General features: G+C 38.0%; 1 long non-coding RNA gene across 1 annotated transcript; it reads left to right on the forward strand.

Annotated features, from left to right (window-relative positions):
- Positions 1 to 5,946: 5,946 nt before the first annotated feature.
- LOC139134114 (uncharacterized) lies at positions 5,947 to 20,282 on the forward strand. The gene is made up of 5 exons (XR_011552720.1): positions 5,947 to 6,132; positions 13,399 to 13,515; positions 14,526 to 14,766; positions 17,659 to 17,804; positions 18,397 to 20,282. It is a non-coding gene; the product is annotated as an uncharacterized lncRNA (long non-coding RNA).
- Positions 20,283 to 23,667: the final 3,385 nt, after the last annotated feature.

Raw genomic sequence — 23,667 nt, forward strand, 5'->3', positions numbered from 1 at the left:
TCGATTTGTGACCCCTAATATTTGTACTATATAGATTACATAAGGTGTACATCTGCGGAAATGGACAGAAAAGGTGTAGCAATAATTGCAAACTATATATCAAATCAAGTACAGATCAAAACTATATAACGAGAAACAAAATAATATGAGACACAGTTCGGAAAACAACAAGATGACGTGACCAAAAAACCCCACGACTTTTGGGGAAAAGTAATATCAACAGACAAGTAGCCAATCCTTTAACTGACATTTGAAATGCGTTCTTTCACTTAAATTTTTTATAGAATCTGGAACTTTATTCCATATCATAGTTGTGGCATATTTCAGTTGTGTTGACTCAAAGTAAGATTAACTTAAGGAATATAGAAGTTTTCACCAGTTTTAAGACGTGTTGAATCATCTGAGGCGCTTGATCGAGGTAAAGTTATACCGAAAGTGAGAAATAATTATTTTTCAGTTCAAAGATAAAAGTATAAGTATTGAATTCACATTGCTTATAGAATTGAAAATTACCAGTTGCTGAAATAGAGGGGCAGTGTGAGCTTGAGCAGCAGAGAATGTTATAACGCGGACTTTTTAGTCCCCGCGGACGAAGTCCGGCGGGGACTTATAGATTGGGTCCCGTCCGTGTGTCCGTCCGTCCGTCCGTCCGTCCGTCCGTCCGTCCGTCATCAACAGTTTCTCAGACACTGCTTAACTGATTTTGTTCAAACTTGGCACAAAGGCATAGCACTATGACCTACAGATGCACGTTGATTTATTTTGTGATACGATCCAATATGGGCGCGAGGCAGCCATTTTATTGCGATTTTTCATGTCTTTGGACCATAACTCAGACATCCTTGAGCACATTCTGCTCAAACTGGGCACAAAGGCATAACATTATGCCCTTCATATCCATGTCAAATTAATTCGCGATATGTTTCAATATGGGCGCGTGGCGGCCATTTTGTTGCGATTTTTCATGTCTTTGGACCATAACTCAGACATCCTTGAGCACATTCTGTTCAAACTTGGCACAAAGGCATAACACTATGGCTTTCATATCCATATCAAATTATTTTGCGATATGATCCAATATGGGCGCGTGGCGGCCATTTTGTTGCGATTTTTCATGTCTTTGGACCATAACTCAGACATCCTTGAACAGATTCTGTTCAAACTTGCCACAAAGGTATAACACTATGGCCTACATATGCATGTCAAATTATTTTGTGATACAATTCAATATGGCCACGAGGCGGCCATTTTGTGTGCGATTTTTCGTGTCTTTGAACCATAACTCAAAGATCCTTGAACCGATTCTGTTCAAACTTGACACAAAGGCATAACACTATGTCCTACATATGCATGTCGAATTATATTGCGATACGATCCAATATGGGCGTGAGGCGGCCATTTTGTTGCGATTTTTTATGTCTTTGAACCATAACTCAGACATCCTTGAACCGATTCTGTTCAAATTTGGCACAAAAGCAAAACATTATGCCCTTCATATGAACACCAATTTATTTTGTGATATGATCCAATATGGCCAACAGGCGGCCATTTTTTTGCGATTTTTTCATGTCTTTGAACCATAACTCAAACATCCCTGAACCGATTTGGTTCAAACTTGGCACAAAGGCAGAGCACTATGGCATACATATGCATGTATCAATTAAGCTTGGGATAGGATCCAATATGGCTGCAGAACTGCCATTTTGTTGGAATTTTGCATGTCTTTCAATCATAATTCAAAGGTCATCACACCCATTTTGTCCAAACTTGGCACAAAGATCGCACATGTCAATTTACTTCGTGACATGTTCCAATATGGCTGCCAGATTGTCATTTTTTTCCAATATCGCTGTCAGATGGTCATTTTTGGATTTTTTCATGTCTTTTAGGCTTAATCATATGCAAATATTCTTTACTCAATGTTGTTGAGACTTGGTACAAAGATAGAGTGCTATGGCATACATATGCATGTCTACTAATTTTGTGCTATGATCCATATGGTCAATAGACAGCCATTTGATTTAAATTTTGGTGTGATTTTTTTATGTCTTTGAAACATAAACATAGGTCACTGTCCCTCGATGGACTGATTTTGTTCAAACGTGATACGAGGATAAAGTACTATGGCTGCATTCTTGTGCACATTAATTTGTTTCATTATATGATCCGAAATGGCTGATTACAACAACATACCCGATCCCATACCATTTCGAAAATTCCACCAAACCATGTGTATAGTATGTGCCAATCACGACACTGGAGGCAGTAAGGGCATCGTTATGTGTGATGTAATCAAAAGTTCCTTGAGTGGTCATTACCGGCAGAGATGAGTCATTTATTGAACGTTCCTCAGATTACTTTATTATGCAAGTCACAGGCCTGATGCACCCGTTGCATCAATGTCATTCCACAGCTACCTAGACTACAGCTACCTAGACACCAAAGATTATAACAAAATGGACAAGCGGGGACTGTGTCATCAACGATGACTTGTTTTCTGTAAATTAGGATAGGTTGGGGTAAAGAACTAAATGCATTCAACAAAAAATCTCAATATAGTAAGAAATATGGGGTAAAATCATGGAATTATAAAGCAAAAGCAACATTTCTTTGTGGACAATATGACGAATTTTAGAAAGCATACTATTGGGGCGATTACGACTTTTAAAAATAATGCCTACTATTGGGGCGATTAATTTCCTAATTTTATCAATGTGAGTCTTCCAAGTCATATGCTGGTCTATAAAATTACCCAAAGATAAATTGATGACGATACACTCGCTAACAGATTTCCATCAACACTCAAGCTGCCGTCTGTATTTACCAGCCTCTAGTGTTTTTAATTATCATAAAAATTTGTTTTTTCTACATTAACAGTGAGCTTGTTTGCACTGCACCAGTCACAAGCCTTTTGGAAGTCATTATTATTCTGGTCAAGGTTGATGTCACTTGTATTTTTAATACATTTGAACACATTTCGACAAATACTAGTAGTAGAAAATCGAATGTATCAGTGGAATTTACGAGATCGTTTACATATAACAATAATAAAATAGGGCCAAGAATAGACCCTTGTGGCACTCCACATTCAACTGACCTATATGACGAAAAGACATTGCTTATATTGAATGTTGCCTACGTTTTGAAAGATATTTTTTAAACCAGTGTAAAGGCAATCCCCTTATACCATAATAGTGTAATGTGATTAACATAATATCACGATTAATCGTATCAAAAGCCTTTCCAGGGTCAATAAAAATTCGAAAAGTTATGAAACCATTGTCAAGTTTTTCCATTACATCAGAGATCAAATCGGCAAAGGCAAGTTTTGTATTGTGTTTTTTGCGAAAACCAAATTGAGCCTATAAGAAGAATATCATAGATATAGAAAGAATATATCCGGGTAAGTGATAAGTTTGTTTTTAACAACAGATTCAACTATTTTACTGAAGGCTGGTAAAACAGAGATAGGTCGATAATTTACAACATTCGTTACAGAGCCTTTTATAGACCAGTATGACTTTGGCGACTTTTAAACTGTTAGGAAAAAGACCTTGGCTTAGTGAACAATTAATTTCATATGCAAGTGGACAAGCAACAATATGTGCAGCATAGTTTACAAGCTTGGGCTGAATCATTTCTTGCCTGGTGGATTCATTGATGTCAATCTTCCTAATTTCACTAAGCACATCATTTACAAAGACCGAAAGCGGTTAACAAAAGAAAAATAAGAATTAAGATGGTCGCCTTTCAGATATTGACGAAAATCCCCGTTGCTACAAATTTTTGGACCAAATTTGGTCCGATACTGGTAAAATACTCATAAAACCTTCAGCAATATCAACGTTATTCGAAAGACAAGACAGGTCAGGTCTATTTGTATGCAAGATGTCTGGGGTACATTTTCTACGAGATTTGTTCAAAATTTCATTTAAATCTTTCCATGTCTTTTTGTGTTACCATTTGCAACAACTACCAAATTGGTATATAATATCTTTTCTTTGCTGATTTAAGTAGCTTCGTCAGTAGGTTTCTGTATAATGTGTACTTGTTTTTAACATTTCATCAAAAGGGTCATTTTTCATTTTACTAAATAATTTATGTTTCGTGTTGATGGACTTAAGCAAACCTCTAGAAAGCCAAGAGTTTTATATGTATATTTATGCCTGTAACAGACTGAAATCACCTGTAGATGTCTCTGCATAACGTCATAAAAATGATATCGAAGTTTGCATACGCATCATTTTCATCCTGGCATTCGTACACTGACTGCCAGCATACATCACTCAAATCAGCCAAGAAAATATTTTATTGTAATTCCTAACATCACATTTCTTAGTTCTATGATATTGTGTAAATACATGATTGAGGTGTTTGAAAATACCAAAGATAGGACAGTGATTAGAAATATCAGAGCGTAGAGCTCCACAATCTATAAAACAATATTTGTTATCAGGTGATCAATGACAGTACTTGAAGTGTCCGTGACTCTAGTAGGGGTGTAAGTTACCTGTGTAAAATTGCGCATATTCAAAAGTGTGACGTATTGTGCAGCAGATGGAGACTCAACAGATGTGTCAATGTTGACACCGTCAAGAATAATACAATCTCTCGCTTTGATTGACATCTGGTCGAGGCGTTTCTTCAAAACTGTCAATGAATTTATTACGAGTATGTGGTTCACGGTAATTTACACCTACAACAATTTTTTGTAGTCAATATTTGTAAACTTAAGTATGCGTCTAAATACATTAATCTAACAATATCATCAACATCTCCAAAAAATATAATTGAATGGGAAGATTGTACCATTAATTCAGTATTTTTCTCGATAATGGTCAACTAATGTATGAATGCACATATATCAGTCTGAATATACTATAAACATCTAGAGAAAGTATAATCAAATAGGTGTATTGCGTCATGAACATATCTGTCAATTTAAGTTGGAGCCATACACATCTATAGAAAACATAATTATATGGGAGTATTATACCATTATACCATTGATAAATATTTCCCTGAATATTTGTCAACTTAAGTATGAGTCAAATATATGCCTAAATATATCAAAAATATCTAAAAAGTAATATTAAATTGGAGCATTGAATTATTGATGCAGTATTTTATCCAATATTTGTCAAATGAATACATAACTCTGAAAATATCATAAACATCTCGAGAGAATATAATTGGATGGGAATATTGTACCATGAATACAGTGTTTTCCTCGATATCTGTCAACCTAAATGTGAGTCAAAATAAAATAAAATCAGTCGGAATATGTCATACATATCTAAAGAATAATTAAATGGGTGTATTGTATTATTAATGCCATAATTTTTTTAAATATTTGTCAACTTAAGTATGAGTCCAAATATATCAGTCTGAATATATCATGCACATATATAGAAAACATAATCAAGTGGGAGTATTATATCATCATACAGTATTTCCCTTAATATTTGTCAACTTATGTATGAGTTCAAATATATGTCTGAATATATCATAAACATCTATAAGAAATTATAAATAGGGGTAATGTATCACTGATACATAATTTTTCTTAATATTTGTCTAACTTACGTAGGAATACAACAATATCACTCTGAATACGTCCACATCTACAGAATAATGGCAAATCATACCAATCCATAATCCGATAACACTAAGTCTAAATTCGTAGTACAATAGTATAAACATCATCAAGAAGCGGTATACAAAGTTGTATGCAAATGAGAACAAGTGTCGCGAAGTGTAGCGAAGCTAAATTAACACTACAATTGAAAGCTTAATGTGTTAGAAGTGTTGGTTTGTATTGTATAAAGCATTCTGTAAAATTTGAACATTCAGTTTCGTTGACGTATTGTCGAAATAAAGCTGAGAATGGCGTACTTGATTGCTTGTCATGGAAGGATATACATGTGTAAAGCGGACCTATGTTTCGCTGACCGCACACGGTCGGCGCGGTGACCGGTACTGTGGATGCAGAATGAAACCCTTGGCCTCGGCGAAAGTTAACTCAACGCGGCGCCGTATAGGCTACATCGTACTCAAGCCAAGTCTCACCGTTGTAGGGTAACAGCTCTGATGATAACTTATTTGCTCGAGTTGTGAAGTCCATCCTCCCACGTAAGTACTTCTGTACTGCCAATTAAAATATGTTAGTAGCTGTGCGTGCGTGCCACGAGTCGACTGTGTGTTCAACACACCACCGTCCCTCGTGGGTGGAGGGACGGTGAACACACTGACTCACAGCCCTGCCACGCAGAGGTACGCTCGATCATATTATACTCGAATTGACTGAATTTGATATATTCATTGCACTGATTTCGGTGTATAGTCGATCATATGTGGTGTGACAGTTGTGTCAACATATGGTCATACGCTAGAACCGCCGAGGATCGAAAGAGTGAACGTTGCACGAAACCGCAGGTTATTCACGGCATGGGTATATTAGCTGTGCGTGGCAGGACTGTGTTTTACCGGGGTTATACGGCCTCCCGCCTTATAACGCCGGTAAAACATTGCCCTGCTGCCACGCAGAGCTGGGGGTTTTACCCCTTTCGTCAGCTGAGGTAACCTGATGATTCACTGTATAAGTATCGCCGTGCGTACAGGTCTCAGGCGTGGCGGAGGCCGTAACGCCGGGAATACAGACCTGTACGCAGGGCTACGTAGTGTACTTGCTTAGTCACACACGTTCTTTTTTCGTGTTCGTGTCTTAGATTTTTTTCATATGTGGAACACGTACACGTACATACGTACGGGAGCTGTATTGCATTACATACGCTGGCGATTCAGTGTACTGTACAGAGATGTTTGATTAAAACGATATGGCATCAGCGGCCAGGAGGTATCATACGGATAGAGGTCACACTGTGAGATCATGGAGGTAGAAGGAGAGATTACCTCCATGGTGAGATCAAGCTTGTTCTCACGGGATCGGAAGCAGCTGTGCCGAGCCCGTATGCTTTATGTTCGGACAGTGCATGCACTGACGAAATTTTTGTCAAGTAAAATGGTTTACATGCTGTACAGTATCATGGATCGTAAGCATGAGTGTGTGTTCACAGTTTCCTTACCTACACTCATGGAGCTAGGAACAAATACCATTTCTGGCTCCATGCTAAACTGGTGTATAAAAACTCCGGTGTGTGCATAGTTAATATTTAACTTTGCAAATTATTGCATATTTAACTTTCATGGAGTCACAGATTTGATAATCATTTTCATTCTGAAGGTCTGAAAGTCCGCTCTACAATTATGTTTACATGTAGCGTTCAGGGAAATCAATCGAACGGGACCTTGTAAACTTCCGGTTCAGGGGAAAGGCTGGCAGGTAAATGAACAGAGGCCAGATATAATCCATGTAGTGCATTTGGTGAAATTCCAAAATTTAATTTCTTGTACATAAATGCCCTTATCACAGATATTTTAACAATATTAATTAATGATTAATGTAATTAATGTTATAGAAATAATGGGTGATGCTCTGACCATTATTATTCATTTATGGCCAAGGGCGAGAGGAAAGTCAAGAATTTACAAGGCTTTAGCAAGCTTATTTTGGCTTTCAGTCTTGCCAAAGCCAATAGATAAACGTCAATGGTCGGGGCAGAGCCTGTTATTTCCATGATATTACCAACAAACCCTAGAAAATCATCAAGATTTACAAAATTTCCCATGTGAAAGACTACGGAGCCCCAGAACTTGTGCAATATTGCCTGAATACATGGGTTTATGTGCCAGAGAACAGGTGACAATTTGCCAGACACCAGGATGGCAAATCGTTTCCTGCTGCGAGGGCACATAAACCCATGTATTCAGGCAACAATATTTTTATTACATGCCTCTGGTTATAAATGCTGTATGACATTTAGTTATATGCTGGACATTTTCAAACAGTTTTACCATTATTGACCAGCATCAAACGGATTTTAACGAAGGTCAAAATAGAAGTGTGCACATGTATATTTTACATCTATCATTCAGGGTCTACTTAGATGTCGAAAACATTGTAGGGCTTCACTGGCCTTGGCAACCATGGAAACCAGTCAGTACATCGTTCACCGACCCCCTAACTCCCCGGATGTTCCTTTTCAAATCAATTCATTGATTTGCACTCACATCAAGCATGTAATAAGCAATGCACAGTCATGGCCACCCTAAAAATTTGTCAAATCTGGAGATTTTAAAAAAATGTATAACTTGGGCCACAAGTGCTTCATTTTGTTTTTGTGATTGATTATGATCTTTGTACAATTGACGATTTACATTTTTGATGAAAAGTCACAATGTTAGCAGCATTATTTATATTCATGGACATCCAAACAACCATTACATACTGTGTATTTGTGGTCAGTCACATGGTTCTGCTCCACCAATTAAATGAGATGTCTATAGCATGGTAATACATAATGAATGAGTGTATGATTTTACTGATCTTTTGACCCATATATCATAGCTTCTATGATTAGAAAGTTGAGTATCCATTGTACAGACTGTAATATATGCTAATATATTCATGTAGTGACGTATTATTGTAGTGCGCATGTGCAGAATAAAGAAGTACTCTCCTCATGCTTGAGACTAGTGAACAACGGCCTCCGTGTCTCTCTATACAATACATAGTACATATACTACAAGTGGCGACGAGGATTAAACATCAGTGACCTTAGAGTGCAAATGCATTGTTCGCGCAACGTGTTAGTTGTTTCGAACAAAATCGAGGTCGGAGAACGGAGAAAAAGCGGCAGATTCAATTCGGACTATCAAGCAGTTAGCGAGGAAGAGTGCCACGCCGTCGAGCGGAACTTGGGGCAGAGGATCGGAACAGTGGAAGCGATCCAGTAGCGAGAAGTAACTTCAAAGTAACTCGAAAACTTTGAACAGTTGTTCTACGCAGTGCAGTCGGGGAAAATCTCAGCGAATCTGAAGATTTAAGACTGTGTCACCCAAAGTTCAAGTTTTCAAGTACATTCCTTTGTCTTAAGCGATAAAGTAAACAAGCGATAATGGCCAACGCCCGAATAACACGTGCTACGACTGAAGCTTTCGACAAGACGAAAAGTACTTTCAAGTCTTACTACAATAGGATGGAGAGGTTCTACCGTGTCAACGGCATCACGGAGGAAGAAAGCAAGAAAGATGCTCTTTTATATTGCATTGGTCAAACGGCTTTCTCGGAGTTGGAGGATATACTCCTGCCAGCAAAACCAACAGACAAGTCGCTAGCAGAGATCGTGGCGTGCTTGGAGAAGTACTACGATCCAGCGCGGATGGAACTTGCTGGAGCTTTCCATTTCCTGAAGCGGGACCAGAAGCCAGGAGAATCGGTGCAAGACTACATAACCGCGTTGAAGCAGAAGCTGCGGGACTGTAACTACAAGGAGTGCTGTCAAGGCAGAATTTTGCGGGACAAACTTGTAACGGGACTGTACAACTCGAAAATTCGTCAGCACTTCATGACTATGAAAGACATTTCAGAGTTGAGTTTCGTCGAAGCGTGCGAGATCGCGATATCGATGGAAGCGGGACTGCACCAGTCGAATCAAATGGCGAAGGACACTTCAAGTAAAGGGACGATCAGTAAAGTAGTAAGCAAACGTGACTCTTCTAAGACTATACAGTGTTATAGGTGTGGAAATAATCATTTGGCTAAAGATTGCCCACACAAAAATGTTGAGTGTCATAAGTGTTCTAAACGTGGTCATTTTGCGAAATTTTGTAAGTCGAAACCAAAGGGCAAAGATAACAAAAGTGGTAAAAAGCCGAAGTCTGGTAAGTCAAAATCAGTAAAGGCTGTCACTGAAGCAGATAGCGACAGTGATGATTCTAATTGTAATGTGTATCATGTTGAGTCCTCCATTAATATGAATGTAAGTGGAGAAAAATCTGGTTATTATGTAAAACTGGATGTTAATGGTAAATCAGTGTCCATGCAAGTAGACACGGCAGCTGACTACAGTATCATGTCAAAGTCAGAGTATGAAAAGAATTTCCGGAAAATTCCTTTGAGACAGTCGGGAATTAAATTGAAAAGCTACACTGGCGATACAATTTCCGTTAGTGGAGAAATTTCGGTCGAAGTGAGCTATGAAAGTCAGCGTGTCAACTTGCCACTGATAATAGTAGATCACCCTGGTAAACCAACATTACTTGGGCGAAACTGGTTGAAAAAGTTGAAATTAAATTGGGGTAAGATTTTTACATGTGTAGCTGAAAAAGCTAACAAAGAAAGCGGTGATTGTATGACCGGTAATACGAAAGACAAACTAGATTCAGTCTTACGTAAGTACAGCAATGTGTTTTCTGATAGCTACGATGGTATGCGTGGGCACAAAGCTCACATCCGTGTGAAAGAAGGCGCCAAGCCTGTGTTTCATAACCTCGTAGAGTTCCATATGCGCTCAGAGAAGCAGTGGAACAGAGTTACAAACGTTAGAGGAAAACGGTGTAATTGTTAAAGTAGACCACTCTGAATGGGCGAGTCCTATTGTTTCGTTCCCAAATCGAATAAATCTGTGAGAATATGCGGAGACTATAAAGTCAGTATTAATCCGGTAGTTGAGGATGAGCAATGTACTCTGCCAACTACTCAAGATTTGTATGTTCAATTGTCAGGGTCAAAGGTATTTTCACGATTAGATTTGACGCATGCGTATGCACAATTGTCAGTTGATGATGGAAGTCGGAAGTACTTAACCATCAATACTCACAAAGGCCTGTATGCCTATACTAAGTTACCTTATGGTGTGAAGTCAGCACCAAAGATTTTCCAAAGTAAGATGGATTGTATCTTACAGGGTATTCAGAAATGTGTATGTAAACAAGATGATATTCTCATTGGAGGAAATAATGTTCATGAGAATCTTGATATTTTAGAGGAAGTCCTCAGAAGATTAAGTGATAACAATCTTCATGTTAATTTGTCGAAATGTGAATTTGTCAAAGCAAGTACTGTATATCTGGGTTTAGAATACAGTGGTGAAGGATTGAGACCTGTAGAATCGTCATTGCAAGCAATTAAGCAGGCTCCAATCCCAAAGAATGTCGCACAGTTGCGATCATTTCTAGGTATGGTACAGTATTACCATCAGTTTTTGCCGAATTTAGCCACAACTTTACAGCCACTCCATGAATTGTTAAAGAAAGGAGTTGACTGGAAGTGGTCTGAAAAATGTCAAAAAGCGTATGAAAAATGTAAAGCAAAGTTAAGTAGTGAAACTTTACTTGTACACTATGATCCAAATAAGAAGCTAAAGTTAGATTGTGATGCTTCAAGTTATGGTGTGGGAGCTGTTCTCTCACATGTGTTTGAAAATGGTGACGAAAGACCAATAGCGTATGCCTCTAGAACTCTAAGCCCGAGTGAACGTAACTATGCTCAAATTGAGAGGGAAGCACTTTCACTGATATTTGGAGTTAAGAAATTCCATGATTTCCTGTATGGGAGGAAATTCACTTTGGTTACGGACCATAAGCCATTGTTAGCAATCTTAGGTCCGAAATCAGGTATTCCTACCATAGCAGCTGCAAGAATGCAATGATGGGCACTGACTCTGCAGGCATATGACTATGATATAGAGTATCGTAACACACGAGCACACGCAAATTGTGATGCGTTGTCAAGACTACCAAGTCCAAGCACACAAGGTGCTGAGGACAGTGTATTTGCTGTTAGCGTAATAGATGAGAGTTTCCCAGTTTTAGCTGATGATATTGCTAAGGAAACCAAAGTTAATCCACTTCTTAGCAAAGTGTATGATCTTGTATTGAATGGTTGGCCCAGTTATTTCAAAGATATGTCTGAGGCACTTAAGGTAGCTACATACCATTTTATCATAGAAGAGATCAATTGTCAACGGAACAAGGTTGTATTTTATGGGGTACTCGAGTGGTGATTCCAAAGAGGTTTCGTGAAAGGTTGTTAGACGAGCTTCATTGGGAACATCCTGGAGTATGTGCCATGAAAGCACTTGCCCGTAGTCATGTATGGTGGCCAAATATTGATGCGGATATTGAGAGTAAAGTGAAAGCATGTTCAGTTTGTCAAAGAGTAAGGCAAATGCCAGCTAAATTACCTTTACATCCGTGGGTATGGCCAATGAAACCTTTTCAAAGAGTTCACATTGATTTTTGTGAAGATAAGAAATACTATTTCTTAGTTCTTGTTGATTGTCATTCTAAATGGGTAGATGTAAAACCTATGAAGAGAATCACAGCTGATCATACTATTGATGAGCTGAGATTAATCTTTGCAGAACATGGTCTACCTGAGCAGTTAGTTTCGGACAACGGTCCACAGTTCACATCTGATGAATTTGGATTGTTTATGAAAAAGAATGGCATTCAGCATATTAAAGTAGCTCCATATCACCCGGCATCTAACGGCGCTGCTGAGAGAGCAGTGAGGCTGGTAAAAGAAGCCTTCACTAAACAAGTCTTAGCAGGAGATGCGTCTTTATCTCTGAAATGTAGAATTGGTAGATTTCTGTTAAGATACCGAACTACACCTCACAGTACAACAGGTGTAAGTCCAGCTGAGTTAATGTGCAAACGTCAGTTTCGTACTAGATTGCAATTGGTAAAACCCAGTCTTGCAAAGCGAGTAGAAAAGAAACAAAATGCACAAAAAGAGCAGTTTGATCGTCATAGAAAACAAGAGAGATATTTTGAAATTGGTGATATTGTAAGAGTGAAAAATCCTAGAGCCGAGTCAAAACTAGATAAGTGGTTATTAGGCTCTGTAATTGAAGTCAAAGGACCTAGAAATTACATGGTCAAAATTGGGTCCACGACTAAAATGGTTCATGCAGATCATATGGTGAAAACCTATGAGGAAAGTGAACCAGAGTTCAAACATATGAGTGTACCAATGGCTAGTGAATCAAAGGTGTACGTAAGGGATTTCAGTCCACAGTCAGTAAAAGAAATGCCTAGAGCAAATCTGACTGAAATACCAAATGTAAAACCTAAAGAAAATACTGCGGTTATAGTTAATGGTACCTGTAAATCTGACAAAGTAACACCAAGTCAGGAGACATCAGTAAACCAAGTGTATTACTGAACCAGTTAGAAGATCAAATAGAGTTAGAAAACCAGTAGTGAAATTAGATCTGTAGATTTTGCAATGTAGTTTATTTGTAGAAAACAGGCATGTAACACTTTTCTTTTAAAAGGGGAAGCAGTGTAATATATGCTAATATATTCATGTAGTGACGTATTATTGTAGTGCGCATGTGCAGAATAAAAATACTCTCCTCATGCTTGAGACTAGTGACAACGGCCTCCGTGTCTCTCTATACAATACATAGTACATATACTACACAGACGGTGAGAATAGGACTATCTGCAAGATTCTAATTCATTGTATTCGTTGACATTTGCCTACAGCTGTTAGTATACCTCGCGTAACCTGGTGCGTAAAGCCTCAGAGGTACATGTATGTGAAACTTAGAAGGAACAAGAATCAAAGATTGATAACTGCTCTTTGACAAAATCCTTCATCAGGTAAGATTTGATTTTCAATTTCCTGCACATGTCTCGTTCGTTATCAGTTAAGCTTTTCACATGCTCGGTTTTATTTGGCGGAATTGTAATACTTTCTTCAACATCAACTCCCTCAATGCTCTCTACGTAACTTTAATACATGTAAGTATTTCAGAATATGCGTCTGTAGTGTGATCTCCTTGGCAAAAAATTCAACAGGACAAAATAGAGCAAGTGCAAATGAAATTCATGAAGTTCTTCTGTTTCAAACATAGCATCCTTACAGCTGAAATAATAATGGATAATTCTGCAAGCGTTTTAACCTTTAGCCTCTTTATCATTGGAGATTATTTATATTTTTATACAAATATGTGAATAATATGTATGATTGTCCCAATCATGTTTCATATTAATTTTGATGTTTCTCAGTAAACTACATGTACAAGAACTCGCAGTATAAAACTCGATGTTTTTAGGTACTTGGCTCTTCAAAGATGTATGGCTACTTTAAATGAATCGTGCATTTCCAACCCTGCCATTGACAACACAGTGACTTTATCTTGTCAAAGTTTCAGATGCTTGGTCAGAATGCCATGCTTAAATTTGTACATTTTTAATGGTTTCATATAGTTTGTTGTTTGTTGTTTATTGTTTATTGTACTTCATGCATTCATATTATTATGTTTATTTTATGGAGCCTGTTAATGTGACTTGTTCCTGTTGGTCTTTCTTTGAAATAAATATATAAAGATATTGCTACTTGCTTGAATACATGTCTTGACCTACATTATGTACCTGTTTCCTTTAAAAAGGTCCACAATCACCAGTGATTACAATGGGTTTAGGGCAAAGTTATACCAGTGATGGAAGGTTTAATTAAAATTACAGAAGTCATAAACAATCAAGTTGTCTTATCTTGCATATAAAAAGCCATGTTTTAGAATGAACTGATGTAAACTAATGTCAGCAATTTGCAGGAGATAATATTTACATTGCATGATTCAAGTTAATGTTTCTTTTCACCCAATCAGATTCAAGATCCCTTGCTGAGGCAGTGCATACTGGGCAATGACAACCAGGTGAAAAGCAACATAGTGACAATACCATCCTCCATTGCAAAGCATATACACAGTGTGTGGCTATGCAGAGAGCCAACACTGAACAGAGATGATGGTGTTGTCATCAATGCAGAGCAAAAACCTGTGGAATTGAGGGAATCTTTCATCAATATATTTATTTTCCTAAGACAATGGACAATGTGCTGTGGCACAGGTTTGTACTTACACTGTTCAGTGTTTCCACTGGGTAAATTTTCCCTTAAACCATTCTGGCTAATTGAGACCAAAATTGATTAGCCAGAACTATAGCCATCAAAATTACATGTAATTGCATTTATGATTTTTATCCAACTGACAGTTGTATATATATACTCAGGTGGGTCCTATCAGTTGCTACAGTGGCAAGATGACATTAAACTGGTCCAATAATCATTTCTATTCAAGGTAATACATTACCAGGTCCATTGGACATTTGTGATTTAAAAATTTAAGTAGGACTCATCCTGACCGACTGATAATTAGTGGCAATGAAAATAAACAACTATTTTTTATGGAACAAACTGCTTTCTTAATAACATTCACAACAAATTTTATTTCCTGTGTGCCACACACTTATGTGACTTAATTTTGCACTTTTGTAAATGTATCAAGATGTATTACAAGTATTGCATCATTGACAGGGTAACTTCAAGATGTTTCCTTTGAAAGATCCATAGCTTCTGCCTCAATCATCAAGTGCTTTCAGTTCTCCAATCACAGAGTCTGATTATTAAACCAACTGTTCACTTAAAGAAGGTGTACTCCAAGCAGTAAATGCTTAATAGTTTCAAAATCAAACTGGGTGTATACATGTATTTTAAAATATCCTGTCTGGCCACTTTATATGTCTTACAGAAAAAAAAAGCTGACTCTTCTCTTATTAAAACACTAGTCATGGAAATTCAACAAACTATTCCTGGTACACTTTCTTTTTTGTAACTACTACTACCCTGCAACTCTGCGGACAACCTGTGCAATTATCTTTTTTGCTTAATTGTACTCGAACACGACTTAGCATGTCGCAGTGTGCTGCTTGTTGTTCAGCGTAGTAAACATTCAACAGGACAACATCCTGGGCATATCTTCATGCAAATATTATGACCAATGCCTATCCACAATACAGTGTTACTCAGTACGTGTACACATCATGGCAGGAGGTGACCCCAGCCTATATCCACAAATACATGTACACAGTATGGAAGATAACCCGGGCCTATCCTCAATCCAAATGCATTCACATGGTATGGAAGATGGCACAGACATATATCCACAATACACATAATATATGCAATGGAGGATGGCCTAAGCCAATACACATACATGCACACAGTATGTACATGTATGATGAATCAGCTGGCCTATATAGAATACAAAATGGGAGATGACTAAGGCCTATCATTAATACAAACAGTCTGTACCTGTATCGTATTCAGGATAGGCCCAGGTCATTTTCAAAATGTGTACCTGTATTGTATTCAGGATAGGCCTGGGTCATCTTCCATAGCAGGTACCTGTATGTGTATTCTGGATAGTCCAGAGTCACCTGCGATGCTGAGTAATTGTTTGGGGATAGGCCTGGGTCATTGTATTTGCATAGGTTATAACATTTGCATGAAGTTTGGCTCAGGACGTCATCCAATTGACAGTTTACCACACTGTGCTCATTAATAGCTGCCTCTGAGTTTGCTGCAGTAGTGTCCTACGGTGACGTTTTTGAAACACTGGTTTCATTTTATTCACCACCCTTGCTGTCATTGGCTGCTGTTGTCTGCTTAGTTTTTGAAAATATACTGCAATCAGTATTTCCTGACTATGTTAAAGCATTGTTTACAAAGCACTTGTCATAAAATAACAAGGTCATTGCATGCAGCCATCTGAAAGCATGGCATATAACTTCATAAGTTACTGATTATAATAGTTTCTGAGACTGCACACTAAAGCAAGGAAAGAATGACCAGCCAGGGATGTTGAAAAGTCTCTCTGCCTTTTAAAGGTGGAGCCTCCCTTTAAAAGGACGCAAAGCTATAGCAGCGTTCATTGTGTTAGTGGACACCAAACAGTCAACACAAGGTTACACGCTCCAGAAAATGCCACTTTTTAGTTTTCCCCGGCCACAAGAAGGCAGACAGACTGCCAAGCGGTCAGCGTGAAGTTGCTGCCGATCGGACTCTGTGGTTATATTAAAAGTCTAACGCGACTAGAAGACAATTTTTTAGGAAATTCGAGTGTTTGTTGTGACTGTTGGCGATTTAAACTGACCGTCAATCAAACGCTTGTATAAACTCTGTTTGCAGGATTAGCAAAAGGTGATAAAAGGTTGAGATCAGTTTGTGTAATTAATGTTATAGAAATCAAACATCGTACTGGCCAAGTGTTTGACTGGGAGAAGAACTCCACTAATGCGAGAACCTGGGATTGAAAAGTGCGGCTTTAACTGCACTCTCGATCAGCCCCCTGAAAAATAGCACAGACCAGTTTGGCGAAGGATAGTTGAAAAATATTTCCCAATCTGCAGACATTTCATTTGCCATTTCACGCTCTTGCGAATGGCAGCGGAAACACTGCTGTTGTCATACACATTTGTAGTCCTTTTTTTAAAATACCCTCTTGAGTAGATCAAATGTATTACACCTCTACCATACTATTTAATCAGTAACTTTGTTGTGATAATCATTGCTTACACATTTTTGGTAAAGTTATTTTCTCTTATTTAGCTGAATTTGCTAAAAAATTTTCTTGCCACTTGGCACTCTATGAATTGCCTAGTGAAATGCAGATGATATGATAAATGCACATGACTAGACATTCAATACATGTAGCTTCATTCGTAGGATCCATAAAACTGTTATGATGAAGTATATTCCAATGAGAGAATACATCTGGTATGCACACGTGATTTAGAATGTTTACATGTGTCTAATGCTTATCATCATTAGGGTTAAGGACATACAGAGTGTTTGCAATTCATTGTAGTACATCCCATCACCAAATGTATTTTAATCATTCCGGTTATCATTGTTATTTAAAGAGTTATAAGTAATCATGAGTCTATGTGTTTACAATTCAGGATCAGCAGTGAATGCTGTGCAATATCAAGGATGACAAATACCATTGACCTTGACAAAGAGCATTAAAGACAAAGTGGAGGGCTTTGGATTGGACTTGGATCATGACATTAATTACGAAAGATGAATGGAAATGATCAAACAACAGGTAAATTTCCATTTTAGTCCTTGCACCACAGTATATATATACACAATATACATATACACAAGTGGCTGTTGCAAAGATGTGCTGGAACTGGTATCTTAAATGGAACTTAATGCACAAAGTGTTTTATGTTAGTTGTCTTTATAGCTATACACATGTCTAGTATGTTTACAATTACAAGAATACTATTTAGAATCACAGGTTCACAAAAATATTAGTGATACATGTCTGTATTTTAATTGACATTGCCAGCTGCAACTATGTAGTGTACATCAGCTTTACACTAATTCATCCTGAATTATACACAGCATGCATGTGACAGCAATCCTCATTCTTAAACTGTGCAGGACATTGGTTGTTGCCAATCTACATTGTATTACATATGACATGAGCAAGAAGGAAAAAGTATGGTTTAGATGTCTAGGTTAGAGAAACATGCATATAGCGGAGAGAAAAATAAATTTATTGGTCCTTTACACAAGAATTCTTGGATATGTGACACACAAATAAACTAACTTTTTGTGAAGAGAAATTATTATCTTCCATGATTTGTCCATGATTATCTTCCATGAGTTTATTATTATTACTATGTTAGGGAACAGGTGTGTATATCCATGCAGAAGAGGAAGCAGGATAAATCCAAAACCGACTATAAGGCAGCATTTTACCATTCAAAGAAAGGAACCAACCACCAGGGACAGTTGTCTCAAGATGAAGACAGTGGGATTGCACCTCCATTTGGTAGAGGATTTCCTATTAGTCAGTATGGTGGAGAGACGTGCACCCTTACACTGCTCAGCACACAGATTTGTGTATGTTAGGATCAGAGTCTCCTAAACCATAGCACCTACCACAGATAAAGAGTGGCCAACTTAACAGACAAAACCCTCAATACTAAGCATCATCAGATACAGCTAGTACAGAACTGTTGAAGGTATATAATTATATACCTGGATATATAATTATATAATTATATATCCAGCTCATAGAGAGGAAAAATTCAACTTTCAGAGCACTGAGAAAAGACAATTATTATTTCATGCCTCCCCTCAGTATCATGGTGATCTCTGTAGTATAGTAACGGACCTGTAGCTAGTTGTCACTTGTGATGATTGTTTATAAACATTCCATTATAACTTCTTTTTCTGCTCCAGAGGGTGTACATGTCAATCAGGACCCAGATTTACATATACTTGTCAATAACATTGCAATGTGCACATGTATGATACACTTTGTTTCCCAATGAGCTTCCAGAAGAAGAACAAAAAACTGGAGTTGATATCAAAAGAAATTGTGAAAAATTCATCAAAAAATTACAGCAACTGGAGCCCAAATTTCATGGGGAGCTGTCATTATTTACGGAGTACAGGTCGGAGAGGAGATGTTGGAGGAATTTCGTCGGAAACTCTAAATTTTGAGTACCCCCCAAACCATGATGAATTTGAGTAACCCCCCTCCCTTACATGGAAATTTTGACTGACCCCCACACTCAATTTTGAAAGTTAAATTTCAATACATGTATTTCTACAATTTACATAAATACAGCAAGAGGAAAGACCATTCAAATCCTTGTGTACCCTGCGAGATAATCATTGGTTATCTCATGACGGTTGAACAAGGTGAAACCAACAAAATGAAATTCAAAGTCACAACAAAACATAGATGTCAAAGTTACACTATAACCAGTGTACAACCACATACAGTTTTGTTGTATGTATGGGTATCATAACAGGGTCCTCACTAGGATATCCGACAGGGTAGACTTTGAAAGTACAGATTGAAGAACATGCAGGGCTGATGGGGAAAGTGTCCGCTTGGCTTGCTCCCCTCCCTTGCATGGAAAAGTTTGAGAAATTGTAGTGTGCATTGGTGCAGTTTGGTGTAATCTAAGAGGTATTTTCAATGTGTAATTTTACTGAGTTAAAATTTGTAGAAATTGATGTGTGAAGTAGGCAATCTGAGAGGTGTTTCAATACATTTGCACCAAAAATTGAATAACCCCCCCTTCTTTCTCTCAACATTTTGAATAACCCCCCTTATAGCTTTCAATATTTTGGGTGACCCCTTCACATTCATCTGACCCCCAGGCTGTAACTAATGATGGCTCCCTAGGAGATATATCTTCAAGCTTGTGCGATATGGATTTCAGGCAATGTCAACTTGTGGACAAAAGGATACAGAGAATGTTGCAGATTATTGCAAATGGGACTAACTTATGAATACAGCACACCAAGTCACATTCCATTATCAAGAAAAAAAGCTCAAAACTACATCTGAAGTTGGCTTTGGAGATAAAAACTATTGCTTGCAATCATCGACCCTCATTACTCGCAACGCGCTATGCCAGAGCAAAGTGTACATATTCAGAACATCAGTTTGATCGTTCATGAGATTCAATGTTAAGTACCAAGTATTGTTGTTGGGGACCGCTTGGCAAATAAACTTAATATATTTCAATATTACTAAGATTACACAAAGAAACCACAGCAGTTGCCTGTCCCATTTTCTCGAAGGTGTATGTTGCAATAAGTGAAAATATTTCAACAAAATTCACCTTTAGCAGTCAGACAAGCTTATGAAAAATAGAGATTTATATATGTAATCATCACTTGTTTATTTGTATTCTAATGGATATAACTTTAAAAGAACAGACAGGGAATCAAACTGTTTTCTATTTTAGCTCTGCAGTTAGTGTGAATGAGCCTATCTTGTGTACCCTGGTAGGTGTGTGTTGTTGTTGGTCATCCGTCAACTTTTAGCATTTTTGGGGGTGAATTTGCTTTTAAGCTTCACTATCAGCAAAGCAGAGCTAATCTAATGAGTGGATATGTATTGTTGTTTGTCAGCCTTTTAGCTCTGCTGTCAGCAATGCGGAGCTTATCAAATGGGCTGATTTTACGTCATTGCCCATCTCTCCCTCCGTCCATCATCCGTCCGTCCGTCATCCATCACAATTGCGCTCTTCTCTGAAATCACATAAATTGTCTGGTTGCTTTGAAATTTGATACTCGTGCAGAATTTGCATATTTCTATATTTTAGGTATTTTTTTGCTGTTTTTGGTCACAAAATCTATTTCTCTGAAGTTGCTTATCTGATTGCTTTGAAATTTTATATGCATTTCACTTGGGGTGACCTCAGTTAGGTTAATTGTTCAAATTTTAGTGAAATATGCAAATTTGTATTTTGAGGCAATTCTTGTCATTTTTTTAGTCCCCATGGACACCGTCCGGGGACTTATAGGTTTGGCCATGTCCGTGCATCCGTCTGTCCATGCATGCGTGCGTCCATTCACGCAGATATCTCAGAGATGCCTGGAGCGATTTCACTCACACTTGGTACAAGGATTACTTCATAAATCATACATATGCAAATTGATTTGTTTTGTGATATGATCCAATATGGCTGCCATGCGGCCATTTTGTTACGATTTTTTTATGTGCAGAGCCATAACTCAGGCACATCTCAACCGATTTTATTCAAAGTTGGTACAAGGACATTGACCTATATCATACATATGCACGTCAATTTGTTTCACGAAATGATCCAATATGCCGGCATGACAGCCATTTTGTTATTGGACACCGTGGTGCGAAGCACCAAAGGTGTCCTATGTCGCCACAATGTCTGTGTGTGTGTCCGTCTGTCCATTGGTCTGTCCGTCCGTCCGTCCGTCCGTCCGTAGACAGATTTTGTTCCACTCATAACTTAAGAACCCTTAGGTCCAATGTCATGCAATTTGGTATTTGGTATTATCATGATGAGACTTAGATCTGATTAGATTTTGGTGGGTGTGGCTTATTAATTAATTGCTCATTTGCATATTTTATGACTTTTTTCGTTCACGCAGATATCTCAGAGACGCCTGGAGCGATTTCGTTCAAACTTGGTAAAAGGATAGTACTCTACCTCATACAGATGCACGTTGATTTGTTTCACAATGCGATCAAATTTGGCCGTGTTAGAGGACTTTTTAGTTTTCACCTCCATAGACTCCCATGTATAAGGCAGTCCATAGACTCCCATGTTTAAGGCAGTCCATAGACTCCCATGTATACGGCAGTCCATAGACTCCCATGTATAAGGCAGTCCATAGACTCCCATGTATAAGGCAGTCCATAGACTCCCATGTATAAGGCAGTCCATAGACTCCCATGTATAAGGCAGTCCATAGACTCCCATGTATAAGGCAGTCCATAGACTCCCATGTATAAGGCAGTCCATAGACTCCCATGTATAAGGCCAAGAAAAATAAAAATTTAGTTTCTCATCGTATTCATATTGCAAAAAGGATGCAGTGACACAGTTTTTAGTCCCCACAGATAAAGTCCAGGGGGCTCATAGATTGGGTCATGTCAGTCCGTTAGTCCATCCATGTGAGTCCATCCGTTCATGCAGATATCTCATACGCTTTGACAAAATGTCACGTGACCTTTGACCTCAAATATACATATTTGTCCATAACTCGGTAACCACAAGTGCTAAACCTTTCATATATGGTATGATGGGACACCTTATGACGCCACATATTGTTCCTCGTTAATTATGCACATATCTAATTTTGAGCGAGCCAATAGAGCTAGAGGTCTGATATTTGGTATGTAGGGATAACTTAGCAATACAATTTTTTTGAAAAAATGTCACGTGACCTCAATGACCTTTGACCTCAATATACATATTTGTCCATACCTCAGGAACCACAAGTGCTACACCCTTCATATTTGGTATGATGGGACACCTTATGACGCCACATATTGTACCTCATTAATTATGTGCATATCTAATTTTGAGCAAGCCAATAGAGGTAAATGTATGATTTTTAGTATATAGGGACAGACTATAGGATAGAAATTTTTTGACAAAATGTCATGTGTCCTCGATAACCTTTTACCTAAAATACACGATTATGTCAATAAATAAGTAACCACAAATGTCCTTTATATTTACAGTGGAATTTGATTGAGTGTCCGGTTTGCCTTGCAGAGCTCGACGAGTCTTCATGTTGCTTATCATTAGAAAAGTAAACATTTGCAACAAATTGAGTCTTCGTCTTTGGTTGGTGTTAGATTACAGCGCGCGGCAAACGTTTCCCATACACTGTCTCGTCACGATCACTGCAGTCGTTTCAGCATGTCACTGACAACAAGCATAACACTGCACTACATGCACCTCACCAGTTTTCTTTTAGGTGTTTACTTTAAATTGGGAACTTTATGAAGAAACAAGTAAATTCTTTAAAAAAAAAACCTTTCTTCTCCTCTCGATGTCAGCAATCACGACAACAGTTCCTTCAGCATGCAGTCTGTAGCATTGCGAGTGCAGTCTACTCTATCAACAAGTTTGACACGATACAACACTGAATATTGTCAACCAGAAAATGCTAAACACTCCTAAATGAAACTTTAATCCCGCTTTCTCTTTTGTCTCAGCTAAATGAAACTTTCTCAATTGACACTTCTCTCTGAATTGACAATTCTCTGAGCTACAAAATAGACTTGAAGAAAAGTGTTGATTTTGCACAGGCAAGTGCAATTCAATCAACACGGTACATTTTGTGCCATTGAATAACACACCAAGTGTTTCTGAAATAATTCACCGTATTTTGGCACTTAATTTCCCGGACGGCATCATACACGGCAACGGGTTAGCATGGAGGGGAGGACGATGATATCTCTCTGCCTTCAAAATATTCTTTACCTTGCTGAAAAAATACAATGTTTCACTGTAATAAACGCCAAGAGTCAGTCCGGTTGATGTTGAGGACTTTCCTCGAGATATAGATCCTCGAAAAATATGCCAGTGAGTTTTGTCTGAGTTATATTTCCCAAATCAAAGTACACAAAGCTGTAGCTGAAAGAAAACTTTGAT

Source organism: Ptychodera flava, chromosome 5 (genome assembly GCF_041260155.1).
Source record: "Ptychodera flava strain L36383 chromosome 5, AS_Pfla_20210202, whole genome shotgun sequence".
Taxonomy (NCBI): Eukaryota; Metazoa; Hemichordata; class Enteropneusta; family Ptychoderidae; genus Ptychodera; species Ptychodera flava.